Source organism: Capsicum annuum, chromosome 5 (assembly GCF_002878395.1).
Source record: "Capsicum annuum cultivar UCD-10X-F1 chromosome 5, UCD10Xv1.1, whole genome shotgun sequence".
NCBI lineage: Eukaryota > Viridiplantae > Streptophyta > Magnoliopsida > Solanales > Solanaceae > Capsicum > Capsicum annuum.
The window spans coordinates 159,063,298-159,070,253 of record NC_061115.1 but is presented as its reverse complement, the minus strand read 5'-3'; positions in this window follow the sequence as shown (position 1 = coordinate 159,070,253).

The window sequence follows — 6,956 nt, the reverse complement described above, 5'->3', positions numbered from 1 at the left end:
TACCCCTCAACTAAGGTCTGTACCTATCAGACCCCTAACCTACCTGAATTTTGATTCAATTGGACCTTTTTTGTCCAATCAGCTAAAAGCTCAAGTGTGTGTAATACACACACGATGATGTGGCAAAAAGAGTTAATTAGAAGCTGACATGTGGCATTGTGCGTTTAATAATTATTAAAAACTAATTATAATTTTAAAAAAAATGGGTCCCCTTCAACATCCCCACCCCACCCCACCCCACCCCACCCGCTCTTTATCTTTTCTCCATTTTCTTGTCAGTTGCCATCTTCTTCTCCATCTTTTTTATTTTTTAATATTTGATTTGAGAATCAATAAACAAAAGAAAAAGAAATGAACGTTTTCCACTAACCCCCGCCCCGCACGCGACCCCCACCCCTTCTTATCATTTTCTTCTCCATTTCTGCAAAAAAAAATCAACATTTTTTTACAAATCTTATTTCTTTATCAATCTAATTCATATTTATTGTTATTTTTCTTCTTCTTGTGTTGTGGGTTCCTTAGAATTTAAATTCTTTAATAATATCAAGTTAGCTGGAAAAAATAGAGTTTCGTCGGAATTAAATTTACTCTGCAAAAACAAGAGAAATGTATTAATATGTTAATGTTCATGTCTTCCACTGCTTTTCTTTCTTTTTTTAATTGAAAATTGTTAATTGTATTAACAAGATTGTTAAGAATTTAAAAAGAAAAAAAAAATAGAGATAGAAGAAGATGGTTGAGGCTGGTGCTGGGGGGGGGGGGGGGGGGGGGGGGTTTTTTTTTTTTTTTTTTTTAATTAAAATTTGTTATTGTATTAAATAAATTAAAATGTGACTTTTAAAAAAAAAAACATTTGAGACACTATTCACGCGCACTTTCTCCTTGCCAAATCAGCATTTTATATCTGATCGGTACCAATTTTAACACTTGAGAGGCCTGATAGGTACATGTTTTAGTTGAGGGGTCTAAATGAATTTTCGGGACAAATTTGATGGCCCAACAATGACTTAATCCTAAAATAAAAGTAGTCAATTCACGTAGGACATGGGAAATTGAACTGTAAGACATGTAGTCACAGCGTGACACAGGTAAGTGAACTACAAGACATGTAACACGGGAATGAGTAAACTATAAGACATGTAGTAAACATATGTAAATGAGCTATAATGTTTAAGGTCCGCTAAGTAAGGAGCAAAATATTTTTTCAATTTTATCCTGTTCAGTTGATCAAAATTTTTAAAAATATTTTTGTTAGGAAAACAAGTTTCCTAAATATGAGGATAATAACTTTCCTAGTAGAAGGAGAAAAAACAACGCGCACAAATGACAATCCGCATTGATTATATCCTCTATCACCACCCTCTACCTCGCAGGCTTCATGCTCACCATTGTAGCTCCTATCCCTCCATTCCCACACCCCTAACTATCCACAGCCACCTCTATAGTATTTGTCGAAATTATATATAAATACTTTAATTAGGATATAATAATAATTTTTTTTGGTAACAGTAATATTTTCTACTAATACATTGAATACCAGAAATTAATTAAGTAAAAAAAAATCACTAATTTTTTTTGAAAATATCTTTTACTCACACCATAGTATGCACCTTTTTTCGACGGCTTATTAATCCTTTTCTTTGATTCATCCTCCATCATAAGGAATGGATGAATTTATCTCCAAAGACATTTATTTAATTAGCAAGCAATATTCAATAGTGAATAAGAAAAATTCGTGATACGAGCTAGTATGACTCAAATCAATATAGAGCTCTCTCCTCTTTCTTTCACTATTTTGGTTCACTGGCCCACAAATCATCTTTTTTCTTTCACTCACCTGGGAAAAATGAAATAAAAAAAAAATTGCGTAGGGTTTAGTCATGTTCAAAGTGCATATATATCTTTGTTAATATAAATGTCAAACCAAAATCCATGTTTAAGATGCCAGAAAGAGTGGGATGGCTGTTGACTATGACATTAAGAAAACAGCATCATATTTAAACCAGACAAAGGGATTCACTTAAGACCCCACCATGTCGGGTTCTCTTCCAATAAATCCATTTTCTTTTTGACTTTAAGATTTGTTGTCCACCACACTATTTAAATTTGAATAGCTTTGCTCTTCATCAAATTTTTCTCCATAAAAGAATTTTGTTTTTCCCGTAAACAACTAAATGGATCAGAGTTCTAATCCTAAAGTAATTAATTAAATTAGAATCAAAAGTTTTGCTGAAGATCTATTTTGGACCTTTTCTCTTTATTAAGAATTTTAAAGCGTGATATCCATCTAAGCCAGACAAACGGCCCGGTTTGACCCGGTCCGACCCAAAATGGCCCACTAATATAATTCGGCCCGATTTGAACCTGTCAATCCACGGGCTGTAGGGTATCGGATCCCGGGTTGGGTCAATTTTAAAATTGGGTCCGGTTAATCCAACTCAGATCAAAACCGACCCAGGCCCATCGGTTAACTGGTCCGGCTCGAATATTTTTTAAAAAAAAAATTAATTTTTTTTAAAATTAGACCTTTGGGCCATTATAGCCGTTGGGAGCCCAAAAACGGCTATATGGCCATTTTTTATTAAAAAAAGAAGTTTTTTCATTTAAAATATTTTTTTTAACCCCAAAAAAATTCCTATAAGTACCCTACACTTTCAAATCATTTTTCACATAATTTTCATTCTCTCAAATCTAATTCTCTCTCAAATTTCAATTCTCAAATATTCTATATATTTCTAAAGTACTCAATTTAATTTTTTAATTTTGTGATTACAAAGTACGAGAAGAAGTTTCTAAAGTCGCAACTTTCGGATACTTCCAAAATTTGGTATTGTCGTCCCATCTCTTACTTTTAATTGTTAATTAGTCTATTAATTATTGAATATTTAATTTTATTATATTCATGTTTTGAATTTTTTTAGTTTGATTTATATTATGGATAAATTAAGAAACCTCGCTACTGAAAGTGTAAAAAAAAATTATCCCGAAAGTGGTAGTGGTAGTAAAAAGTGAGTTACTGACAGTAGAGGTAGTTCAAGTAGTAGATATACCTGTGTGCTTCCGGTACCGCTCAGTCAACCTTTTGAGGAAGAAGTAGGTATAGGTGCCCACTATATGAATTATGTAGAAGTTTAGGAAAATTATGGTATAGAAGAAGAAAATAAAGTAGATGCGGTTAATTTAGATGAAGATGATGAAAATATTAGTGAGACACCTGCAGTAGAAAATGCTAACTTTAGATCTGAATTGGTTAATCTCCCTCCCCGTCCTCTCCGTGCCCCAAGAGCTTGTAAAACAACTAGTATTGCATGACAATTTTTTGAATGTATATCAGATACTGAGGTGCAATGCAATATTTGTCAACAAATATATAAGCATAAAAGAAGAGGCAAGCAAGGGGGTATGAGTACGTTAATGAGACATATAAGTGATAATTACGAAAGAGAGTTAAATATTGCAAAAGGTGGTCAGGATATTGGTGGGCCAACACAAACTAGAATGGACCCAACAACCGGTCAGGTAATGAAGAAGTATAATAAATTGAGGGACCGAGAAGAAATAATAAAAATGATAGTTGTGAGTTGTTTGCCTTTTAGTTTTCCTTCTTTTGATGCTTTTATTCATTATATTCAAGCAATTTATAATCTTATGTTTAATAGTATTCCTAGAAGTACTTGTCGGGCCGATAATTTTAGATTTCATTCACAATATTATTTTTATTTATCTACATTGTTAAAAAATATTCAATGTAGAATGACTCTAACTTCGGATCTTGGTCGTGCTATTAATAAAAATGATTATTTAATCATTACTTGTCACTAGATAGATAGTAATTTTGTTATGCAAAAACGTATTTTAGATTTTTTGTATGATGAATATCGTAAACGTACTGGAGATTTTATTGTTGATTCGATTGGTAAAGTTGCAGAATTTTATGGTATTGAAAATAAAATCTTATGTATTGCTTTTCATAATGTTTTTAACAACAAGACTGCTACTAGAAAGTTAAAAGATAAGCTATCTCCGCCGTTACCTGAAATATTTCATGTTAAGTGTGCTTGTCATATCTATAATTTAATTGTAAGAAATGGTCTTGAGTTTTTTCAGCTTTATATTGAAAAAATCCGTCTTGCTGTTGGTTTTATTCAAAGAAATAATTGAAGAAAAATAATTAGATAATTTAAACTTAAATGTGAACAAAATGGACTTCAACCGATATTGATGCTTGAGGAATGTAATACTAGATGGAATGCTACGTATGATTTTTTAAAAACATGTCATAAATATAGAGTTCCTATTACACTAACTTTTAACCAACATTGTAGTTCATTTGCTGATTCGGCTGAATGTATGCTATATGATTCTGATTGGACTGTAATTGATGATCTTGTTAAGTTTCTGAAAAAATTTTATATAGCTACGATTGAATTTTTCGGTGCTTATTATCCTACTGTTTGTAATATTTTAGCATAGATAGGTGATATTTCTGATTTGCTCAAAGAATATATGAATAAAGAAGGTTACAAATAAGCTATTGGTGCTATGTTTGCGAAATTTTAAAAATATTTTTTTCAATTTTTTCTATTTACTTGGTTGGTGCTATGCTAAATTCGTGGATGAAATATACTACTATATGTCACTTTAGTACTCTTACTTATTCTAACTTAGAGATAAATACTAACAAAAATTCTGATGCTGGAGAACAAGAACAACCAGATTTGTGGACGGCTATGGGTGATACGAACGCTTATATAAATAAATTATATAATCATTATGCTGATTTACTTGATTTAGTTGTACCGACAAATATCACTCCAACTGTCGCTTCTCATCCTCCCGAGGAGCCATCATCTTCTAAAAGGTGCACATAGTAGTTTTCCTGATTACTTTTATGATTTAAATTGTTGGAACAGTGTTGAGACGGGAGCTTACACAACAACTTATCGGGAAGAGCTTAAGTATTATCTTCGAACGTCACTAGAGGATCACAGACTACGGATCAACGCGTTGGATTGGTGGAAGAATAATGAAACACAATATCCTGTACTTTCAAGATTAGCTAGATATATATTGAATGTTCCAGTGTCAACCATTGCATGGAAAACGCTTTTAGTTAGGGAAGACAACAGCTTGGAGACAACCGATACTCATTGGGAAGCAATGCTATGGATGTTCTAGTTTGTCTTAGAGATTGGATTAGAGCGGAATGAAGAAATAAAGGAATGGAGGAGGAGCCGAACGACGAATAGAAACTTGAAGAAATTATGACTTCAAGGGAGAACTCAGCAGAATCAAGTCCAATGCATAGTTTTGCCCCCATTGACTTTGACTATCCTATGGAAGTTTCCGTTAATATTAACATGGATGAGTTGGAAAAAATGATGAGAACTTTGTAGATTTTTTCATTCATGTACATTGTAAATTTTGAATCATTTTGCAATCAATAAAATATAACATTCATTCACTCCTTAGTCCTTACTTTATAATTTTTTTCATTTAGTGATTCAAATTGAATTTCTAGTTTAAATTAAATACTTAGTCTTAATATATTACTAATTTACTATCAAGTATTATTAATTTATTATATTAAGTAGCGTATGTTTTATTTAAAATTGTACATATATTGAATGATACGTATATATGTGTATATATCTTCTATAGACTATATCTATATGTTTTATTTAAAAATTGTACATCTATTGAATGATACGTATATATGTGTATATATTTAACGTATACAAGTGTATATGTTTTATAAATTAGTATATAACTATATATTTAGTGTGTGTATATATTGTAGTATACGTTTTATTTAAAGTAGTAGATATATTGAATGGTACGTATATATGTGTATATATCATCTATAGACTATAAAGTAGTATATATTTAACGTATACACGTGTATATGTTTTATAATTTAGTATATAACTATATATTTAGTTTGTGTATATATTGTAGTATATGTTTTATTTAAAGTAGTAGATATATTGAATGGTACGTATATATGTGTATATATCTTCTATAAATTATAAAGTAGTATATATTTAACGTATACATGTTACGTATATACATGTATATATCTTCTATAGACTATAAAGTAGTATATATTTAACGTATACATGTGTATATGTTTTATAAATTAGTATATAACTATATATTTAGTTTGTGTATATATTGTAGTATATGTTTTATTTGAAGTAGTAGATATATTGAATGATACATATATGTGTGTATATATCTTCTATAGACTATAAAGTAGTATATATTTAACGTATACATATGTATATGTTTTATAAATTAGTATATAACTATATATTTAGTGTGTGTATATATTGTAGTATATGTTTTATTTAAAGTAGTACATATATTGAATGGTACGTATATATGTGTATATATCTTCTATAGACTATAAAGAAGTATATGTTTAACGTATGCATGTGTATATATTTTATAAATTTGTATATATATCATTATATTGTAGTATATTTCTTGTAACATATTTTTTAAAGTAGTACATATATCGAATGGTACGTATATATGTGTTAGTATATATCTTCTATAGACTATAAAGTAGTATATATTTAATGTATACATGTGTATATATTTTATAAATTAGTATATATATCATTATATTATAGTATATATCTTGTAGCATATGTTTTATTTAGAGTAGTATATATATTTAACTAACGTATAGTCGTATTACACGATTACATGTGTAATTGTGTATATGTGTATATGTTTTTTAAATCCTAATGTAGTATATACTATATATATAGTGTATTTATATTGTTTAACGTATTGTAAATGTATATAGGTGAGTATTATAGTGTATATTGGAGAAAAACTTTTAATTTTTTTTGACCGGTTTTAACTGAATTTTGGATCGATTTTGACCGGATTTAGGTGGGTTGGACCGGGTTAGATTAAGTGGGCCGGTCCCGGGTTGTTTTAAA